Source organism: Amblyomma mixtum, chromosome 3 (genome assembly GCF_055824585.1).
Source record: "Amblyomma mixtum isolate Tamu chromosome 3, ASM5582458v1, whole genome shotgun sequence".
NCBI lineage: Eukaryota > Metazoa > Arthropoda > Arachnida > Ixodida > Ixodidae > Amblyomma > Amblyomma mixtum.
The window spans coordinates 232,335,836-232,359,552 of record NC_143014.1 but is presented as its reverse complement, the minus strand read 5'-3'; the positions used below and the strand labels follow the sequence as shown (position 1 = coordinate 232,359,552).

Here is a 23,717-nt window from a genome sequence, read left to right as displayed (position 1 = left end):
AAGGGGGGACACTGGTCTTGAAAAGAATTTTTTAATAATTTAGTCATAGTTATGAAATTTTCAGGGCACATGTATTTTTGTGCGCTGATTCTAGATATGTCATTTAATTTCATGTAAAACAATTCCTTGAGCACTTGTGCACTTTTTATGCAAGTATTTTGCGGAGAGGTTTGAAGAAAATTTGCTGCAGGAAACTCGCTGAAATGTATGCCATTGGGTTCTCTTGACACCAAGGAATACAATAAGGGTAAAATTATCATCCTGTCTATCATAGAACTTAAGTAATAGGGTACTGAAGCTGCCACTTCACACACAGAAATACACATTTTCCTTCTCATTTCTGAAGAGACACCTTCAAAACTCTATAACTTAAGTTCTATGATAGGCAGGAAGACAATTTCACCCTTATTGTATTCCTTGGTGTCAAGAGAACCCAATGGCATACATTTCAGCGAGTTTCCTGCAGCAAATTTTCTTCAAAACTCTCCGCAAAATACTTGCATAAAAAGTGCATAAGTGCTCAAGGAATTGTTTTACATGAAATTAAATGACATATTTAGAATCAGCACACACAAATACATATGCCCTGAAGATTTGGTAACTGTGACTTCATTAATAAAATTTTTTTTTTCAAGACCAGTGTCCCCCCTTAAGATCGCTAACATGAAGTCAAATGGGGACCACAATTTATTTCCTTAACATACTGCAGAGCATGAGGCCCATGCAGGAGTGAAGTACCAATACAAAACAGGATAAAGAGATTGTACACAGTAGGCTGGCAAGCTGTTCCAATCATTGATTGTCTGTGAAAAGAAAGGGTAGTGAAATAAATTACACTTAGCAAAGTATGGGAAAGCAAAGTAGTGCACTACACCACACAGAAGCAAGGCGTACACCTATTTTTTGGAAAATACGGGGCCAAAGGCAGAAGCAGTGTTGTCGGTAACGCGTTACAAGTAACGGCGTTACCGGTAATGTGCTACTTTTTTCGGTAACTTAGTAGCGTACTCGTTACCATTTCGGAACTGTAACGGGTAACATACTTACGTTAACATTTTTCGGTAACGTGAGGTGTCACGTTACTAGTTACTTTTTATTTCAATTGACCCCCTCCAACTCTTTTTCAGAAAAAAAATGTGCCGAAAATGATGTTGCAAATCAAAAATATCTACAGGTGCTCTCGGCGATGCTTGTTGCGGCTCGCATGCATGCCAGAAAACACCTGCCCTTGATGACATTGAACACGCATTCACACATTTGTCTTGACCCCCAAACCACTCACACACCCAACTGTCTAAAGAGTGGAAGCATGCCGAACCACCAATGGACCATTGGCAGAAATCTCTAAGTCAGTTTCTCCGTAAGCTTGTTTTCCAACCTAAAGGTCTCGTTCCCATGTGACACTCTCGCATTCTTTTGGAAGCAGTTCCTTCTCCCCCCCCCCCCCCGCCGCGGTGACTCAGTGGTTACGGCGCTCGGCTGCTGACCCGAAAGACGCGCGGGTTCAACCCCGGCCGTGGCGGCCGAATTTCGATGGAGGCGAAATTATAGAGGCCCGTGTGCTGTGCGATGTCAGTGCACGTTAAAGAACCCCAGGTGGTCGAAATTTCCGGAGCCGTCCACTACGGCGTACCTCACAGCCAGAGTGGCTTTGGGACGTTAAACCCCAATAAACCAAACCAAACCAAGTACCCTCTTCTGAGTAAACTCAGGAATGTCGCCGGTTTACTTCATGATGGCCCCAAGAGAGCCGTTGAAAGAGTACAATGGTATAGCACAGAAAAGGGCATTCCAGTCAACCGGCTGTAGCACCGAAGTAGAGGAGAAAGAAGGCAATGGGCCTTTGTTCCTTTGCCCGCTGTAGTGAGCTCCCTCATACTAAACTTTCTAAAAATTCTCTGCTCAACAACACTGTCGCTCCAACTTTCTCCCTTTATAGTCATAACCCCCCCCCCTTTCTCCCCTAGCCAGAACAAGGAACAAACCAACAAGAAGCGAGGCAAGCTGTCAGATGACAGTTTTGAAATGCAGCTGTTGCTTAACTTTAACAGCAAGTTGTACCTGTTATAAAGTTGTCGTTGTTTATCAACATTGTTTTCAAAATAAATTTTGCCTATTTCTATCTGCAACTGCGGCTACGTTTCTGGTTACTGAGTTCCTAAGCGAGCGAGGCTAACCTTGAACACCTTGACATAAACATTCGCATTTTTGCGATAATTATGCAGGTTCAAGTGAAAAAATATTGTCTATGTGCGCAAATATATTTTTTTCCAGAACTATGCCATTTAAGTATTTCTTTATTGCTACACAATTTCCGCGTAATTTCGTACGCATAAGCACACCAGAATTACTGTAAATTTGTTGAGTTCAGCTATGATTTCTTTGTGAAGTTGGAATTATGTGAAATATGAGCTTTCTAAAATTGTTATCTTGAGTTCTTACAGCAAAGACGCATTGATTAAAATTTATCGCCATGGAGTAACGGCAAAGTAACGTGCGATACTTTTTTTCGGTAACAGTAACGCGTTACGTTTATTTGTAGGTAACGTAGGGCGGTAACACGTTCTTTTTTTTATCAAGTAACGAGTAACGTATTTAGTTACTTTTTTTCGGTAACGCCTACAACACTGGGCAGAAGTAAGGAATTAAAAGTCTTTTTGAAGCTTGAAATATCTTTCCAGAGCTGTATGTAGAGTACCTGAAGGAGTTAGCTCATAGTCTATTTAAGGCCTTACACTTCCCACATATTTTAGCCAATGTTTGTGGCCCTTTTTCTCAGGATCTCCTAGAGTTAGACCAGTCACAGTGATACCACAGAAAACAACTTTCTCTACTCTCTTCAGTAAAGCAGGGATCTAGCAATTTGTTAACTTTTGTATTCCTTACGGGACTCTGCCAATTTTCAGCCCAATTCAAAACTAAGCACCAGAGTGGAAAGAATTTCCTAGCCCAATTCAGAAATAAGCACCAGAGTGAAAAAAAATTTCCTGAACTAATTTTCATATTTCTGCTTCCCCTTTGTGTTTCATATATACTGGAAAGAAGAAATGTTTCTAGGGACTATGGTTCAAGTGAAAAAACGTCAACTATTGCAAAAAAAGATAACTGGCTATGAAAGCCATTAAAAAAAAAGTGCCATTACATAATTACACTCAACAAATGCGCATTGATGTATAATTTTAATAACCATTAGCTAGGCAGTCATCTACACAATTGATTATTTGTTACCTTGCTTTCTGGGCCTTTTTGTGATTTGTGAGCTGTCTAAACCTTTCTGCAAAGTAAAGCTGTCGCCGGACAAACTCAGACAATCACTGTACTCGTAGCATCCAGATGAAACATCAAGTGACCTGAAAATGTCGGCTTAGGCATTGCTGCCACCATTCATCCTGGCAATTTCAGTGCCTAACCTTTAGTAAGTACAACCTTTGCAGTTCCCTCTCAAAATCTTAGTTTGTGTTTGTGTTTTATGTCTTCCCATAGAGGCATTTATTTTCGCTTTCAACTGGTGTGTGGCAATGGTAAGGAAGTAACCTTTAAGTCATACCTGTGTGGTGTCGACAGCAAGAGTTTTCAAGAATAAGAAATGACTATAAGTAGTATGCCTATCGTTGAGTGGCACTTTCAGAATTTAACATCATAATGGTCAACATAGCCTGCTTCATAGAGAATAGATGCAGCTAGAACCACTTCGTTGGTGTAAGTCACTTCATTAACTGTCCAACTGAAGCTCCATAGCTAAAAAAAATTCACGTTGCTTATGAAATCGAGCCGAAGCAGCGCAACAGTTACGGTATTTATTCGATCTAGGCAGACAGTTTTTTTTTAAACATGAAGCTTAGATTAGAAGCTCAGAAGCTTAGGTTAGGTTAGATTTGAGAGTTTTTTCGTTGTATTAACTAAATAAGACGACACCGTATAAAAATGTAAAAAAGTTGCATGTAGGTGGCGTCCCCACGAAGTGCCAACAGAAGACAGCACTGTAGCCATTACTGTCCATAGCCTAAGCCGATAAAACCCACACGCGAGGAATGGCCGGCATTCTGCTTCATCTCTCTTCGTGTGGTGGCATGGGCCCGAGATAAGAAGGTCAGCGATGACGAGGATGAGTGAGCAGAAGCAGGTTTGTGGAAATAAATACAATTAGTGTGCTGTTCCTGCTGTCATTCTCATTGTTTTTTCGGCTGGCTTACAATCGAAGAAAGCTTTTTTTTTTTAATTTGGCCTCCACCTTTCGGGTGCTTGCTTAGAATCGAGGCCAGCCTAGATTCGAGTAAATACGGTAATAACCTGCTTTGGGAAAGCACAATGTCTACAGTAGGATGTAACCTAAAAAAACAGCACCTGGTCACGATGCGCCATGCTGGTATTACTCCACTGACCAAATACAACAGTAAATAAAAAGCAGCTTTTTACTGTTCGACCACATCAAAGAAGCAAGTTGCATGAATATTCTCATAAAAGATAGCTACTGCGCCCAGTCACCCCTGAAGGAGCTGAGCCGGATTTGAAACATTGGGTTTTAAATTCAAAAAGTTTCTGGTTGCAGACGTATCAGTGTTTATTATAAATGATGAAACCCAATCAGACAGGCAAATCTGTCATGTTTAGTTCTCAATCAATGTTCTCAAACTTATAATTTCGTCCAGTGATGAGCTTCTTGTTTAGGTAACGAGAAAATCTTTTTCCTGTTACAAGATGAACACTAACAATCTCTCTCTTGAGCAAGCTGTTCATTAAATATGATCAACCAACTAGCCTGCACGTCAACTCTTGTAATTTCTCTCAACTTGGAGCAAATCAGCATACGTTTATTTCAATACAGCAGAGCTACACATCGCGCATAGGTGTAAACCAGGGCTTGAGTGGTAACCATCGAGGTTTTAGAAATTGCCATTTTTTGAGTTAACAAAATTGTTCGCACGCAAACGAGGCATAAAATCTTATTCATGAAAAAGCAGTCTTATCATACAAAGTGGTTCAATCATTTACTACACGACCAAACGAAAACTGTTTCATGCCTTAAAAAAAACTGGGCAGATCTTTCAGCCAGCACAGAAGTGGCATACTGGAGCAGTGCTTGGCCATACAGGTAGCAGAGATACGAATGTAACAATGGTACAAGATTTTTAGCTTGTATTTGACAAGAAGTTGGTATATAAAAGATATACATAAGCATGAACCTGTTTGCTGCATCTGAAAGCCAGTTTGATTCATCAAAAACTTGACTGCACCTGCCATGCATACTAAAACTTGGTTTTTAAAGATGACAAGCATTGCCAGAACTTTCATAAAATTAAAGTAAAACGAAAAACCACACACTTCAAGCAAACTACAAATTGGTTTATACTGACCAAGGTGGATTCTTTGGACCACACTTCTTTTACAGTGAAGCTGTAATGCCATTCCAGTAGATTGGTAGAGGACAAACTCCTTCCTTTCCTCACTAAACACAGAAAATTGACTTGGAAGGTTCACGGCATCCTGGCCTCCCAAGTTGTCAGCATAGTCTGTGGTATTGTCTATATTCAGTGATGTTCCAATCAGTGAATTTTCCAAATTTTCAGAAAACTGTGGAGTAAAAATATGGTGAAAAGGGAATTTTCAGAGTTCTAGAAAATTTCAAGGACTAATATTCTCACTTTTTCCAAACTGGCAGTTTTCAAGCTGTTGCAGAGTAAATGGTACTGAAAAGAGTTGGGGGTCTAATGGGGTGAATGTTCTTCTACGGCATGGAATATCACAGTCTGTACTATAGCCACAGCCATCCACTCTGGCAAGAAACTTCACATGGTTCCCGTCATAAGTTTCTCTTCTCTCTCTCTCTCTCTGGGAGCACTCTTGATTAATGCAGTCATCAAAGCTCACTCCTAGCAGGAGTGTGTCCAGCTACCACATTTTCCCCAGGGCCTGGAAGCAGCCTCTTCGAACTGCTACTTGAGACTAGCTCAACAAGGCTCAGCGTTGACAAAGAGCATTCCCAACCAGGCATTCCGAAAGAAAATCATAATTACTGACCACTATGCTCCTTTGCACTCACTAGTCATCACCTCAGCTTGATAGACTGTATAAGAGTGGGGTCTGAATGAATAAGCATTTGGGCTGCTACCCTCCTGAGCATACAAATCTCTCTTCTAAAAACATGGCAGATTCTCAATCGGGTTGATTATGATGTCAATGTTCTAGGTCAGTCTTAACCATTATATCACCATCAGCAGCAGCCTGACAACTCTAAATGCAAAGCACAGCCCTCCCCCATACATCTCTCCAATTAACAGTTTGTTACAGTTGCGGCCCCCTTATTCCCGCAAACCTCTTAATCTCATCTGCCCGGCTAACTTTCTGTTGTCAGATGCTACACTTGCCTTTTCTTAAAATTCAGTAGTTTACCCTTATGCACCATCAATTATCTTGCCTCCACATTACATGCCCTGCCGAAGCCCATTTCTTCCTGGAAAAGGAATACTTCTTACACGAAACAACTAAGAAAGGATGAGAAAAGAACGCAAAACACGAAAGAGTGCTACTCTCAACTAATTTTTACTCGTAGAAGAAACCGTCATTTCATACACTGATTCCATCTACAGAAACTGTGCACATGCCAAAGACTACGTACATGCGCATGTGCCAAGGAGGCTGTCCATCATACACCCTCATCACATAAGCCTATCTAAAAACTTGTACTCTACAATGTACAGCTTCACCGAAGGGCTGCTAACACAATCAGACCCCTTTTTCCTGACGTGGAATGCCTCAATTAACACCCGCATTGACTCGTCATTGCCTCTTCCGATTACTAGTGTCTGTTTTAGTAATGGCGCTCATGTCCCTGGCCGATCACAAGACATACAATGAACAACCAAGTTCATTTCGGTCCCCTGCTCAAGGCATCTTTCACGTTCCCAACATACACTCTTCCCCATCAGATGTGAATTTGTGCTTCGTTAGGCCTCCTCTCGTTCTTCCTTCACCATTTACCCTAGGGCATAGGCTTTTCAGCTTGCAGGGTCTGAAAAAACAACTGGTATTTGTTGGCTAATCTTTAAGCTTTGGGACACATGGTGAGAGTATGGAGTAACCTGAAGCTTTTACTTGGCTTTCCTTTCATTCTCTTCTTTATGTACTGCGTCCACTGCTGGTTCCTTGTTCTTAATTTTTCGCGTGGCCTCCGCTATCGGCTCCAGTGGCGCGGCGTTGCTCAGGCTGTCCCATTCAGCGTGCAGCCCAGCAGAGAAGTGTAATTTTGCTAACTCCATAACCCACCGCGAGGTGGCGACCTTAGCCCATGGCTCAAGCGGCACTCGCATGGCCGATGCCGCCTGCGTTTTTAGCCGTGTTGTCAGCTTTGTTGGCACATTTTTATACGTAAGAATCGCGAATGTGCAGTCAGTTTCTTTCAACTTGTTCCTCAAGGTACAAAGAAGTTGAGGTACGTTGTTAAACCCTTAGGACTGCTTTTGCATGCGGTTTTAGTGGACGTTTAAGAGGTGATTGGGGAAACCGAGGCTCTCTCTGCGCAACATTTCCTCCGGAGTGCATGCTATCCTGCTGAATGTTCTTTTGTGTGTGTTACAAAAGTTGCCATGCTGTGACAACAATCAGGTATGCTTTTTTTGTGCCCTTCAGGCAATCTTTAAAAAACTGGGCACCTACTTTATAGCAAAGCTCTTTTGGGCTCGAGCATATAAATTACGGTAAGTGGTCATGAACTGTTTATACGCCACTATGCTAGGCAGAAGTTCTGACCTCTGCTTTTTGTTTGTTTGTTTATGGGGTTTAACGACCCAAAGCGACTCAGGCTAAGAGAGACGCCGTAGTGAAGGGCTCCAGAAATTTCGACCACCTGGGGTTCTTTCACATGCACTGACATCGCACAGTACACGGGCTTCTAGAATTTCTCCTCCAAAGAAATTCAACCGCCGCGGCCGGAATTGAACCCGCGTCTTTCGGGTCAGCAGCCGAGCACCATAACCACTGGCACTTGAAGCGAGAAGACTTTCCTGGCCCTTGTTTTGCTATGTTGGATGTGTTCCTGGTAGGTGCGAGTGGTTTTGTGTAGCTGATGTGAAATCGCTATTAAATTATTTGCAATGTGAGAAAAGCTACATCAGTTCTCTGTCATCCACTTCACATAGCAATCCTATCTCGTTACTTATTTTACAGATAAATGTATTGCTGTGTCCCTTTCTGCCGCTCCAATAAAAAAAAACCTCGAATAACTTTCAATGAATTTCCTTCAAATGATGTGTTGCCAAGCATGGCTAAAGGCCATCTCAAGAAAAGATTTTATGCCAAATGACAAGTGTGCTAGCAGTGTCATCTGCAGCCTTCACTTTTTACACTCAGTTAATAATTTGGGGTCCACAAACGTGCGACGCCTGAAGCGTGATGCTTTTCCGAGCGTGTTCGCAGGTTGCCCAAGCTACACGCAGCCACAACAACCACAAAAAAAGACAAAAGTTATGCAATTGTCACAGAATTCTACACAAAACCAAGAAAGGGCATTATCATGGGTCGTGTAGCAGCATCCCACCGCTGCCACCAGTTGTCTTAGCTCGGGTAGCGTGACCAGTTGTTGCATCACCATGGGGGCTTGTCCGGGATGAAGGAATGTCTGAAGCTTCGGAGTTGGGAAACGAAAAACCAGCGGGTTTAAAGCACTTTTAAGAAACTTAATTACATACTGTACAAAAGAGCAAACGGTCAAGAATGAAAAGTTCATAGCGTCGAGCGTCTGGATGGGCCTTTTCGGCAGGGCCCAGAGCGTCCTTTCGCACTCAGCACCGTCCTTAAATCCCCCAATGTTCCGCCCCTTCATCAGGCGGGGGCCAATCAAACACGAGGCACGTTTCTTCAAGATGGGCACCAATCACATTCACACAGCGCTGTTGCAGGCGGAGTCACTCGTGGCAGAGTCAACCCGTGGGAACGGGAGAGGAGAAATTGCAACTCCGCTGCGAATTCCTGCAGTGTGGCTCTGTGTGGTCCTTGCGACGCCGTGGCCTCAACTGTGGCGATCAGCTGTCTACGGTGTGGTCGACTCTTGACAGAAATGGCTAATCCCTTCAGCTCCATTCCTTTTAGTCCCCGAACGGGCGCTTTTGGTTCCGTTTGCCGTCGGTCGCTGCCCCCGGGCGTCCTTCTCCGGGAATGCTCATCCCCAACCAGCGAAGCGTGACAAAATACCGCAGGCACTTTCTCAGTGCACGGCATGCTTCTTTGAGGTCATCGTCTGGTAAAACGCGGGTCGCAAGCTGAGTCATCACACCATCAAGTTTATCAAACGGCTCTGAAGGTATACAGATTCAGAATGTGGTCCCTAAGAATGCCCAGGCTGTTCATCAACTTCTACCTGCTCATTTCCTCAAGTGCATGAAGGTAGCCCGATTCATACATCCTTTGAAGGAGGTGAAGCTAGTCCTAAAGGTGCAGGATATGAGACAGTAGCCTTGTGATTGTGTAACACAATCTACCGAGGACCTTCTTTCACGCAACTAGTCAGATGCAATGAGTACAGACCGAATGCAAGTGCAATTGTTCAGGAAAGCAGATGCTCTTAGGAGACTGCAGCGAGAGAACGGTCACTTAAAAAAAGAAGCTCAGTGGTTTTGAAAACCACACCCTCCACTCAGCGTCGAGAAAATGCGTGGACAAGGTTGGCACAGCCCAGTTCTTAGCGGAACAGATTGCCAATGCATCAAGGCAACGGCTCGTGTGGTCTCCAGACTGAGAATGTGTAGTTTTGTACTATTTGTCCCCTAAGGTATACCGTTACATACATACCAGAGGTCTGTTGAAACTGCCATCAAAAAACCCGCTAGTTCACTATGTTGGCAAATCCAATACTGAAAGTAGGATCTTATTGCTAATGAAAGAATGCCTAAAGCAAGATGTGGGGCAGCTGAAAGAGCAAGCAAGGTTTTCCTCAATTACTGTGGATGAAATGGCTATAAGCTCTAAATACATCTGTGATAGTATAATGGACTGTTTTTCAGTCGACAAGCTGTGAGAGAAGACGCTGGGACAGGACAGAACGTGAACAACATCTCGCTTGCCAATGAGGCGTTGTGTTTCGTTGCAAGAAGCCTGTTGACGTCGTACAAGGTTCCTTGCAGCTTCTTCACTAAAAAAATTGAGTGGCAAGCTCCTGTATCAGCTGACAAAATAAGTGATAGCTGAAGTTGAAAAGTGCAGCCTCTATGTTGTGCAGATCGTCCCTGATAACCACAAGATTGTTACAATGATGCGCTACCTGGACAATGGCTTCCTCAAGCCAGTGGTGTCATTCATGTGATCCAGAGAGAAGCTTATTCTTTTCCTTTGACCAGTGCCATATCATAAAAAAAGTGTGAACCTTATTCCTGGAGGGGGACATGACAAATGGAAGCCAGCCAATATAACTGGACAGTCCGTGAAGAAGCTTTGTCATTCAAAAAACGAGATTGTTAAATCAGTACGATTCTTGACACAGAAGCACATAGAGCCAACTACTTTTGAGAAGATGCACGTGGGCTGAGAAGTGCAGCTGTTTTCAAATCAAGTTACCTCGGCGCTTTCTTTTTTGAAAGAATACCCCAGGTACCACCCTCAGGCAGAACAGTTAAGGAATGCTGATGCAACAATGTTGTTTATGAAGATGATGCAGTAGTGGTTTGCCATCCACAATGTGGCCAATCGAACAGCACATGTGCACATGAGAAACCCTGACCAAATACACTTTTTTTGTGGTAACGACGAACGCCTACAATTGCTGAAGAAGGAGCAAGTTCCTTAGAGCTGAAACCTATGAAGCTCTCTTGCTGACAAGACAATCTACTCTACTATGCATTAAGTGCCTTCTCGAGAGGGCCTTCCTTTATGTTCTAACAACGAATATCTCAGGTGACCCCGTCAAGCTCCTCTTCAGTTCTTTGAGGCAAATCACTGGCGACAATGACTAAACATTTAGCCTGGAGAGGATCTTGCGAACTGGCAGCCTGTGCCGATCTCAAGCTTCAAACACTGAAAATGGGCGGACTGTTCTGAGGTAGGTACATGGTATTTGAGCTCAGGGACGAGTGCTCAGAATTGTCAGCTGGTTGTCTCTTGTTTAAACATAAATTAACCACATTTCAGGCCCTTGCACAACTAAGATTTCACAATGCGAGCAGCTACTACTGCTGTAGCCTGTCTGCAGACTGGAATTTTTTACAGTTCAGAGCATGTGAGCGGGTAAAAACTGCTGTGCTGATGGGCAATATGTTACAAGCATTTTTTGGTTTTATGCGGCTGGTGCTTACTAGCGGTGGTAACTATTTTACATATATTGCAGTATGCATGGTGCCTCCCTGAAAGTGACACCCTCTGAAATGGATGCTCCAGCTCAAGCAAAAGCACAGACAACCACGCATGCTTCGACTGAGACAGTGCAAGTTGCCCCAGCCAGGTGTATGTTGCATATGCTCTTTCAAGAGCTTCTGCTTTGTTGGATAGCTGGACTACTATTCCGTTTATTTTGCAGCCTAGAGTGATTTGTCCAACACATATACTTTGCTGATATGAATAGTATACATATTCTTGTTCCATGTTCACGGAAACTGAGGATTTTGTGATGGAAATCGACAAGCTCTTCAGAACCCCGAAAGTGATGCCTGTCAGAACACACTCGTTCACCCACTCCACCCATGTAAATTGCAACCGAGAACTGACCATTTCACATTATTTCATGGCTGTAACAGATGAGTGGCAGCAATGCCTAAAATGTGAAAATTTTCAGGGAATGCACGAGGAGTTTCAGCATAACTATCCTCTTTGCTTTATGCACAGGCTTTGCCTCTGTGTGCTGTCTAAAATTTGCTCTACTGACCTTTTTTAAAGGTTTGTGCCAAAAGCTGTTTTTTGTGCCCTCTCAAATGGCAGTACATTGCAGAATGTCTAGATTCATATGCTAACGAGGGTGTATTCTATTTGAGTGCAGTGGCCACCATCAACCGTAGCAAATACCAGCATCACTTATATAACAGGGTTCGGGGCGAAAGCAGTTGAGAAGTGGAGAACGTGCAGTCTCTGCCCTTACCTCCACCAGTCAGATGGGTCCACTCCGGTTCTGATGGGGCTTATTGGCCTGCAGTCAAGGGGTGGGCTAGCTTTCCCAAAATCGGAACTTGTCGCGGCTCTCGTGACCATTAAGAAACCCGTGACGTTGCCCTGCCACACACAAAAAAGAGCAACGTGCGTCAGCAGCTGGCTGAACAGTTATTGCCACAACTCAAGCGGTGCCCCCTTTTGATAATATTTGCCCAGCAAGAGATGATCAAATTGCAAGCACACCAGCTGTAGTGTTCGACAAATTCATTAGGCCACTTTTATCCAATGTCAGCGCCACTGTAACGGACAGGGCAGCATACTGGAAAAAGCTCGCCTTCAAGCCACTGCACAAGAGAGTGCTGCGCATTTAAAATAAAGAAAATGTGAAAAACTGATGACAAAGATCACAGCTCTGATTCTGAGTAAATAAAGCCCATGCGTCTTCAAATGTTTTTATCTGTTTTTAGTGCAAAGCTTTAGCTTCGGTGCACTGCCAAGAAATCTTACAAATTGCAGGCTGTTGTGCACTGCCCTGCCCATCGTTAGATTGCAACAGTGCATAGAGTGGCATCTCCAAGCAGCATAAGATAACATTTATTACAAGCATTTAGGTACAAATCACATTTATACCATTTCTACACAGGACAACTGACACAACTCCTTGATCTCAATATATGAACAGGAATTGCAGATTATAAACTAATTTGTACATGAACTGCATAATGAAAACCGGTCTGCTCAACTTTGTAAAATATTTCATGTTTTGAAATCATGCACGACTAGCTGTGTTGCAACAAACGCTTTCATGACGATCTGCCTCGCCCCAATCATAAGCCTGCATCAGAATTAGAGAATATTTGCCTAATTGCACCAGGAAGTTACTTTTTCTTTTGCCGGCACTGCTGTGCAGTAATTTTCTGGTGCGAGTCGCACACACGCGACGATAGCTTTGTTTTCACACTCTTCGTCCATCCGCATCAGGAAAAGAGACCCATAGGGTGCGTGCGCCACTACAGTCAGACTGGGGAACCACGCTTTCCCCAATTACACTCTCCATGCAAATGAGATGGCAGGAGCAATAGCGCGATCTGCACATAAAGGGTTACAGGAAAGCTGGCTGCTAGCACACAATGGCAACACAGACGAATAAGGGAACAAGCCCGGCTGCAAGTACTTCTCAGCTGCTAGCAATCTAGAAATCTGCGAGTTGAAACTCTCCTGAACAGCACAACAACATGACTATTAATAGATTCTAGTAAACACATGGTTGTAACCGCCCTTTTCACAGTCTTGGACTGCGCTGAACCATATGGCATAATTTCCTACTGTGCACAAGGCTTGTAGCACCAGCAAACCAGCCCTTCTAGAACCGAGATCTCAAGGTCCACGAACTGTATCTAGTTATCCTTTGGAACCTCGTGCAGTGAAGCTTTCAGATCGGCTTATCTGACGAAGGTGTGTGATCGACAGCCTTCTTGGCATGTGCGCATGTACGCAGTGTTTGGCATGTGCGCAGTTCCTGTACATGGAATCAGTGTATGAAATGACTGTTTCTTCTACCAATAAAAATTAGCTGAGAGTAGCACTCTTTCGTGTCTTGTGCTCTGTCCTCATTCTCTCTTAGTTGCTTTGCCCTAAAAAAATTTCTTTTCCACAATGAAGCAACTCACCCAACAGAACGTTTTATTGAACCCCATTTCTTCTTGATTTCGACTAGGCTGCCGTTAACCCACGTTTTCTCCCCAACCTACTCTGTCCTTTTCCTGTACCTTAACATTCTTTTCACAATTCGTTTTCCTTTCCACAGCTTGCTGCATTGCCAATTCAAGTTGAACCCTTTAGTGAGCCTCCATGTTTCTGGCCCATAGGCAAGTAGTGCTAAGGTACAGCTGTTACATACTCCACCCCATTCTTATTCTCGTTATTTCACTCTCCTGGTTCAGATCTGCGGTCACTACCTGGCTTAAGTTGATGTATTCCCTTACCACTTCCAGTGCCTCTCTACAATTTGTAAACTGCTGTTCCTTTCAGAGACTGTAGATCACTGCTTTAGCTTTCTGCACACTAATTTTTATACCCACTGCTCTGCTTTGCCTGCTTAAGTCACTAACTATGCTTTGCAATTCAAGCTCTGAGTGACTTAGTAAGGCAAAGTCATCAGCAAATCACGGATTACTAATATATTCTCCATTAACTCTTATCCCCACCTGTTCCCAATTCAGGTCTCTGAATACTCCCTGTAAAAAGGAGGTGAACAGCATTGAAGAAATCGTGACTCCCTGCCCGGCATTCTTCCATGTTGGAATTTTATTGCTGTCTTTAGAGAGGATTATGGTGGCTATGCAGCCATTATGGATAGCTCCCAGTACTTTTACATAAGGCTCTTCTACACTGATTCCGCAATGCCTGCATGAATGATGTTTCGAATGAGTCAAATGCTTTCCAGTAATCTAGGAAGGCTATGCCGGTTATATTCTGCGTGTTTCTCTTTCACATGACTGATATTGTGGATATTGTGCATTGTTGAGTGGCCTTTACGACAGCCTGCCTGGTCACTTGGCTGGTTGAAGTCTATGGTTGTCCTGATTCTATTAGCATTTACCTCCATAAATACCTTGTAGACAACAGACAGTACGCTGATCGGTCTAATTCTTCAAGTCCTCAATGTCCCTTTTATGGATTGAGATGATGTTAGTGTTCTTCCATGATTCCAGTACACCAAAGGTCATAAGGCAATGCGTATACAGGGTGGCTGATTTTTCTAGCAGAATCTCCTCACTGTTCTTCAATAGACCTGCTGATATCTGATCCTCACCAGCTGCATGCTTGCCTCAGGTAAAGGCACAGAATGACTGAGACAGGACGAAAGAAGTACAGACACAATCCTGACAGACACATGTACCGACTAGCTCAAGAAAGTACCCTTCAGCTGCTTTCTATCTTTGCGCTACTCTTGACTTTCTTTACGCCCTCTTTTGTTTGTGGCAGGATGTCCAATTGCCGTGCACTACTCTAACGCCCAGATTACAATGGCTACTGTCCAGATTTAAATAGAACTCTTTAAATACTTTAACTGTCTTATCAACACTGCTAATGATATTGCCCTCCTTGTCTCAGCACATAGACCTGATTTTTGCCTATGCCTAGTTCCCTTTTGAGCATGTTTAGGCTACTTCCATTCTTTAGAGCATGTTCGATTTTTTTTCATTTTACTCTTTATGTCAATTATTTTGCACTTATTGATCAGCTTTGATAGTTCTTCCAGCTCTGTCTGTGGATCAAAATTTTTGTATGGGCTAGTCGGTGGTTCATCTTAAGGAAGGTAACAGCAGCGCAAAAAAGACGGGGACACAAGAGACACACAACCAACGGGACTGGCGCTGAACTAACGACTGAAATTTATTGAAAACGGCAGAGCTTTAAATACCAACAGGCCATCACAATTTCAAGAAGATAATGACTCGCCAAAAGATTATATAATGCCAGCATCAAAACCACTCAAATGGATATCACACACCCCGATAATCACTAGAAGTCATGTGCAACTACTTAAAAAACCGGATGAATCATGAAAAAACAACAGGACAGGATGTAATCCCGTGTCAAAGACTGATACACGGAAGTCAGTAGCATGGCAAACGCCGAGTCAAATGCGTGAGAGTAAAAGAACGCAATAACACCCCAGGGGCCCCCGGCAACATCAGAAGTGAAACCTTCAAAGAAAAAAAAGAAAAAAGAAAAGAAAAAGAAAAAACATAGTGAGAACAGCGACAAGGAAGTGAGAGAAAGCAGTAAGGAAAAACAAGGCACCCTGCGAGGAGAAAACCTAAAAGCACAAAGGCGGCTAACCAATGCTACCGTCCAGAAACCTGATTTCTTTCTTCTATAAGGCAATCGATGGCTTGCTCACGCACCAGCCACCTCCCATGGATATGAGCCAGGCCTCGATCACCTCCCTCTGGCGTTGGTCCCTCGCTCTTGCCCTAATTTCGGACTCCCCAAGCATAGGCTCGCACTTGAAGTCGCAGTCCGATCCGCAGTCATACTCACAAAAACACTTTCTGCATTTCTTGCAGTGGTCTGCCAGATGTCCGCCCGCATTACCATTCACACACCGTCAATGTTCCGCTGAACGTTCATTTACGCATCTACCAGTCTGCCCTATGTATGAACCAGCACACAGAAGTGGAATCTCGTACACGACTCCCATGGAACAGCTCATCGATTGCATCGCATGTTTGATTTCGCAGTCATTACGCTCTTTTGTCTTGGTCATCATGCTGCAGATGGTAGACAGCCTGCATGGCACAGAAAATACTAGATTAATCTTGTACCTACTGGCTATTTTCTTCAAATTGTGCGAGAGCTTGTGGTAGTACGGGATGACGTGCACAGGATTCCCATCTTGCTGCCTAGCACGCTGTTTTTTGGGCTTGAGCTTTTGCAGAATGGCTTCTGATACACTGGAGACCACATCTGCTGGATACCCAGCACCCCTCAACGTTTCACTTGACCTTCAAAGCTTTGCTTTGCACAATGGTCACAGCTTTTTGTCAAGGCTGACTGCAGGCTATTATTAACAATCGCCCGTTTGACAAGCTTGGAGTGGGCGCTATCATAGGGAAGGGGGGCTTTTCTGGAGCGAGGGTTGTACATTCAAGATGCGGCGTTCTGAAAAATAGATGCATAAATCTAGGAACTGGATGTGGTTTTCCACGCTACTGACTTCCGTGTATCAGTCTTTGACCCGGGATTACATCCTGTTCTGTTGTTTTTTCATGATTCATCCGGTTTTTTAAGTAGTTGCACATGGCTTCTAGTGATTATCGGGTTGTGTGATATCCATTTGAGTGGTTTTGATGCTGGCATTTATATATATAATCTTTTGGCGAGTCATTATCTTCTTGGAATTGTGATGGCCTGTTGGTATTTAAAGCTCTGCCGTTTTCAATAAAATCTCAGTCGTTAGTTCAGCGCCAGTCCCGTTGGTTGTGTGTCTCTTGTGTCCCCGTCTTTTTTGCGCTGCTGTTACCTTCCTGTCTGTGGAGTTAGAGGTTTTCATGCTTTGGCATTTCCTCATCAGACTTTTTGTCATCTGAGAGTGCTTGCCGGTATCCACTCTAGCCATTCTACTGCCTACTACTGCGCACTCCGCAATGATAACTGTCAGAATATCATTCACTATATGAACATTAAGGTCGTTCTCATCAGTTTAAGCCGAATATCTGTTCTACAGCGAGACCCTGAATTCCTCTACTTTCCTTCTTAATGCTAACTCATTAATGGGATTCTTCTTCACTAGTTTCTTCCATTCCCTCTTCAAGCCTAAGCTAATTAAAGCTCTTACCAACTTAAAGCTGCTACATCACACCTTTCCAAAAACCTCCACATCATGCACGATTCCAGGGTGAGTGCACAAGTCTATTTTATTTTTCATATCGTATTCATGATTCATAAAGTAGTCCTCTCTGTGAACTCTACTAATAACTTCCCCTGCTATTACTAGTGCCTTTGCCATAGTTGCCCACTGCCTAGCTTGGCACTGAAACCACCGATCGGTACAGTGTACTGCTTTTCTACTTTGCTCACTGTGTATTCCACGCATTCATTCATTGAAGCCTTTGACTAGCTGGACATCATGGTTGGATGTAGGTGTTAGGCCTGTGCCACTTTTTAGTTTGTACTGCTTATTAAGTTTAATTACGATAGCTGCCTTCCTCTCGTTAATACTACGAAATTCGTCTATTTCTTCAGCTATATTCTGATCGATGAGGATCTAGTTTGTCTGTGCACCAATCCATGACAGCATAGTACGTGCCTACCATTTCACACTGTAGAAGCTTCACCTGTCCTCCTAACCTCAATAAGTGCTATGACATCCCATATAATACACAACAGCTCCTCAAACAGTACTGCTAGACTAGCCTTACTGAAAAAGGATTTAGCAATAAACGCTTCCAGGTTCAGTTCTCAATGGCAGCCTGTTGGGAGCCAGATAACCTTAGCACACTCTGCTGCATCCCAGGTTTGCCTACAGCCTTGCACAGTCAGCCACTGGCGACTGAGGGCCAAGGATTAATTGGTTTATTCATATAGGCGGCAGTGACCAAGTACTACACCAGAATGGCAAAATCCTGTTCTGGTGAGGGCATTGTCGCCTCTGATCACCAAGATCAAGCATCACTCCAGGCCTGGTTATGCTATTTACTGACATGCGGAGTTTTTTTTATCTGGTGGAGAATTGTGCGGCTCCAGAACTTGAACCGTGGTCCTTTTGCACGTGAGGCAGATGCTCTAGCTCAACATCATAATTGCTATACTGCTGCTACTATATACAGAACACTTAAATGATGGTATTTTTCTACTTATTTTGGTCCACAATTTCTTCGAGAAAGTTGAGTAAAATCAATTTTAGTGCTCATCTTTTGTAGGATGAAGATATCAGATTCATAAAACACAACAGTAAACTATCAGCACATTCAAATTTGTTCATAACAAAAATTTGCTAAATTACGCTCTGCAAATTCAGGCTTCAGTACTCAATAAACCTACTTCAGAATGTGCACTCGTGAAATTAGATGCTGTCCTCACACTAGACTCTGGATACTTACTTGCCCATTCAAGATCTTTCCTGTGCCATGTTCATGTGCTGAGAGCCAACGGCAGTAACAGAAGAAGTGACAAACACGTTTGGGATAAATACATACTATACGCACCCAAAAACTTTACCATCTGTGGAGTACTCTTAAGGGGACACGCAGGTGAAAAAGCAGCGATTTTTGTCAAACAATTCCACTTTTAGTTTTTTCTTTCATAGTGTGTATGCCTTTCACTTTCACGTCCAAGAATACCATCGCCGAGTACAAATGAAAAATTACTAAAAAAATTCAGGGACCAATTTGTCTAAAGTGCGTAGTGGCGAAAGCATTTTCTGCACCACTTTGACTGTCTCTGTGGCACTGGTGACGTCACCACTGGATGAAACCACATGTTAATGACTAATTACTAAGTGATGACAAATTAGAGATTAATGACTAAATACTAATTAACTGCTAATTAATTACGCTTAAGCTTCGCCTTTAGGAGTGGAAGACGACAGTGTGTTGTAGCCCTGCAGGAAGTCCACGGAACGCCACCACCCGTTCGGCGCGACGCCTTGCCCTTTGAACGCAACGCTTTTTGAGGATAGGAAATGGCGCAGTAATTCTCTGCCATCTCGGTGGACACCTGAACTGCACCATACAGGAAGGAAGGGGGAGTGAAAGAAGAAAGAGAAAAAGGGGCCGTAATGAAGAAAATTAAAATTGTATTTGAGGAAAGGAAATTACGCAGTAACTGTCTCAAAAACCATTTCGACCAACCAAAAAGTGTGACACCTCTGCTGACAACTTCTGTCGACAACAATGAGGCATTAAAGGCTTTTGCCTTAAAACCTGTGATGTAAGCGCGCCAAGTGACCGAAAAATGAGCACAATTGAGGTGCTTTCACGACGGCAACAAATATGAGTAGGGGTGTTTCCCGCCACTGCGGTGTTGCAGGCAGAGAGAAGAAGTCTTATTTCTGATGCAACCTCCGGAAGTTTTGCAGCTCGAAACAGAAATTACAAACTAGTGCTTTTTTTGTATCATTTAAATGTAACGTTATTGTAACATTACTGAACTTGCATTCGTCACATCACAATAAAATTTGGTAAAGATATGCTTGACTATATGCAGAATGCAGTCATACTTAATGTCACCAGACATCCTGACTTCAGCAGGACCGTACCACTTTTCGGGCTGTAGTCCCGTTGTCCCACCAACCTGGCTGTGGGACAGTGTTATGCCCCAGAGAAAAACGGCCGTTATTACTCAGCAACAGCACGCCATATGCGCTTTCGAAGGATGCAGATACATCCTGGTGAGAACACAGAGCAGAGGCCATTCCGCCCCTTTAGGCAAAGCCGCAGTATCTACAGATGGGCCAGTTGGTTGCAACTTACAATGAAAACAACAGCACGCGAAGGATGACAGTCGAGGTACAGAACAACACCGGATGGGCTAGTGCAGAGGAGGGTGGAAGGTTAAGGGTTATGGGGGTTGAACATCCTAAAGCGACTCAGGCTATAAGGGATGCCGTAGTGAAGGGCTCTGGAAATTTTGACCACCTGGGGTTCCTTAGCATGGACTGACATCCCACAGTACACGGGCCTCTAGAATTTTGCCTTTATCGAAATTCGACCACTACGGCTGGGATAGAACCCGCATCTTTTGGGTCAGCAGCCGGGCACCATAACCACTGAGCCACCACAGCAGGGCTGGGTTAGATGGTATCGATCACTATTCATAACTAAAAGCGAGCAGAAATTAGTATGAGTGAACAAAAAAAATTACAGGAGAATGAGACATACGAGGCAAAAATTCTGCAAGGGCAGTAGGACTTGCCCTCAATGATTACTTTGTTGCTTTTGCCCTAAGCCAACACTTCACATATGCCAGAGCATTTTTCTGGAGGGTGAAGATGGAGGGCGGCAGTGGGTGGGTGGGCAGCCTCCTTGCTACGGGAGCGGCGATGTGGCATTTCTGAAACACAGCTGGCTTTCCCACTGCATCTTTGAATTCAATTTTGCACTCGCTTTTTTGTTCCACTGCTCTGTGGGTTATGAGTGGATCCTTGTGGAGGGTGAAGGTGGGCGGTGATGGCGTGGGGAGTTGAGTCGAGGTGGGTAGTGGGGGGTAGGTGGCACTCCCATGGTTTCACTCCACTTCGGCGGGCAAGGAATACGATCACATTAGCCCTACTATTCCTATTCCAATTTATAGTTGTGAAAGGGAATGAAATTTGTTGAAACCATTGTAGTTCCATTATAAGAAGCCATTCTAATTAGCGTTTATTTTTTAATTTAAAAATTTTATACACGGCACACAATTTTCTCTCTCCATACAAGATCACAGTGAGCAAAACGAGATATTTCTCAGTGCTGTTGTGAGTATATACTAAAGACAAATAAATAGGGGCACAAAAACATGCCTATATTTCAAATGATTGGCTTACAAAAAGAACTGAGCTAATCAAGTAAAAGACAAGAAATTTAATAAGACCTGGCAAAAATATCTCAACTGTGAGAATTTTACTCACCTGAGATTAACAAAATATTTTTGTTCTGGAGCATATTTCCTTAGCAAACTACTTCTCAAAACATTTTAAAAACTCTTCGTGACAAGTAACACTGCTCCACAACCACACTGTTGCAAACACTGGTCCCACCTATCCCGCTGAGACCACAAACGAGGCATTGAGGCTGTGTTGAATTCTAACAACACATATTTAAAGGTGCAGATACTGATAGGGGTATGCAAAGCTTAAGTCCAACTTATAGTAAACAAAACAAAAGAAAACTCATCACCCGGAAGTTCCTAGCCCTCCAGAGCAATGACAATACATATGTTTCACATTACAATGGTGGTCTTAAAGGAGGCAAACACATGGGAACTGATTACATCAGTGCTGTTCACAGTTCTGTATACTTGAACAAGCAGTTACAACTACTGCAATACCTCATTACCCAAGAAACAATATGTCAATCATAACTCGAGAAAACAATCTCTCGTTTCCCTGCAGAATGTACTAAAACCAATACATGCATTAAATACATCAGCTCTAACATGGTGGCAAGCACGGTGATTATCTCCTTGTGGATGTTCTTACCGTCCAGTGTATTTTTGTTGCTACAACAGAACTGGAATACTTTTGTACCCTGCCCAGGTCTAAAAAAATACCACCGTTTTTCTTTAACAGATCTTCCGGATAACACACTACAAGCATTGTTGGACGCTGCCCTCAACATCATAACTTCATCATCATGACTGTGTAAGAATAAAAGCGGTCACAAGTCTAGTCATGCACTCTGACGGAAAGGTACGCCTCTACAAGCACACCCAGCAAGTAGATGCAGGCACCATTGGCAGAATGACAGGTAACACAGAATGGCACTCGCTACAGAAAAAACCACTTAGAAGGAGCTTGGCCATGGTGCAGGCAGAGCAGCTAAGCACAATAATAAAAGAGGAAAAGCAAAGAAATACAATCGCCAGCATCAACTTGGGTAAAGAAACATTCATTTCAGAAATGAAGGAAGGAGATGGCAGTTGAAGAACAGCATGCAGTCATGCCTTTCAATCTGAACACACACAAAGCATTCAGTGTTATGTTTTCAGGTGCTTAAGTGACAAAGATAGGCTATCATGTACCAAACACAACATTAACTGTCTATTTTTATGTTATGAAAATGAAACCTTTTTGGTATCATAATTTGTTTCAAGCTTTGCTTTTTTTACCAATGCCAGAATACAGGAAATGTCAACAACTGCATTTGCTCCTAAGAGCAGTTCAGTGTGTAAGCAAGTGCAGTTGTCATATAATAACCAAGACGCTGTTTCAGCTCCAAGTACAGGTGCTTTGTTCATCTAGGCGAGAGGTAGAAGGCCACCGAAATGTTAGCAGCCTTTTTAAACTTAGCTTGCCAACATCACTATTTTTTTAAATGTATCCTCCTAGACAGACTGGATCCTGTCATGCCCTTGACTTAGAATCGTGAGTATTTTTTCCTTAGTTTCTTCAGCGTTGTGTTCAACAATAAAATGTGGAATATGGTGACCACTTCTTTGCACACTTGAGATGTGTGCTTGTATCCATCGTCTCATCAGAGAGAATGGAAGCTCATGTGGAAGAAACAGACCCTTGTGTGTGTTACCCCTCCCGATGAGGAGAGGCCCTTTGTCCCCAAGACCCACATGTCTGTTGGGTCTTCTTTGGTAACAGAGGAGCAGTGGGTGTCATTTCTGCCTTGTTTAGGTACTGTAACCAAGTGGCCGTGTCACACCACATCGGGATTCCTGTTGTTTTCAACTGCGTTTAGTCACCATCACACTTTGGTAAAAGTGTCATTCTCTTTGAGTGTTATTTCTTTTTTTTATGATACGACCATGAGTATGAAGGATATTTCCTCTTACTGACATAGGGTGGTTCAGTAATACACTTGTCTGAGGAACGATCATGGGTGGCATCCTTCGCAAAGGTTAATCGACCACAGCAGACCTGACAGCATAGCCGTAGTTTTGAGATGTAAAGCATAGGTGCAGGTTTGGATGCAAGGCCATTTTTTGATTTTGGTGTATTCAACTTTGAAAAAAACCAGGATTGCACTGAAGATAAAGGTTAGGATCAGATGTTTTGACGGCATCTCTTAGCCACCTCTGGTTCTTTATGTGCTGCACAATGGTTACAGTTGTTCCTCCAGGCATTCAAGCATTTTATGCCTGTATGAAATCATCCCCAGAAACCAGCCTGTGAATGGTGTTCAATGCCCTGAGTGGGCTTACAGTTACTGGAAAGTCAGCAAAGATTCAAGTTTTGAATAGTTCTCTCAATGTAGCCCGTGCCAAACTCACCCTTTTTGTTGTCACTAGGTATCCTGGTCTAGTGGTGCAAGACATTTAGCTATTAGGAATGTAAAAAGTAGTCAAACTGGCCTGTCTGCTTGTCACTGTGGGCTACATGGTAGCCTAGAAAATTTTGTCTCGGGGGGAAAAGATGGGAAGTTGCATCAGTGCATCCTCTTCTGAGAGGGCAATCAGGTTTTTTGAAAGCACAAAAATTCATGTAAGCTACT

The 23,717-nt window shown here is 43.2% G+C and overlaps 1 protein-coding gene and 1 pseudogene across 11 annotated transcripts in view; one reads left to right on the top strand and one right to left on the bottom strand.

The window, feature by feature from the left end:
• LOC149354001 (uncharacterized) overlaps nt 1–23,717 on the bottom strand; it is a 79,505-nt gene that overhangs the window by 53,541 nt on the left and 2,247 nt on the right. For 9 of the 11 annotated variants that reach the window (XM_089582993.1, XM_089582985.1, XM_089582986.1 and 6 more), the window contains exon 3: nt 12,056–12,186. The exons of the other annotated variants lie outside the window; for them this stretch is intronic. The gene's annotated coding sequence lies outside the window, so the exon portion shown is untranslated. The remainder of the gene's footprint in view (nt 1–12,055; nt 12,187–23,717) is intronic. 11 annotated transcript variants of the gene reach the window in all.
• On the top strand, nt 11,141–12,437 carry LOC149354002 (uncharacterized; annotated as a pseudogene).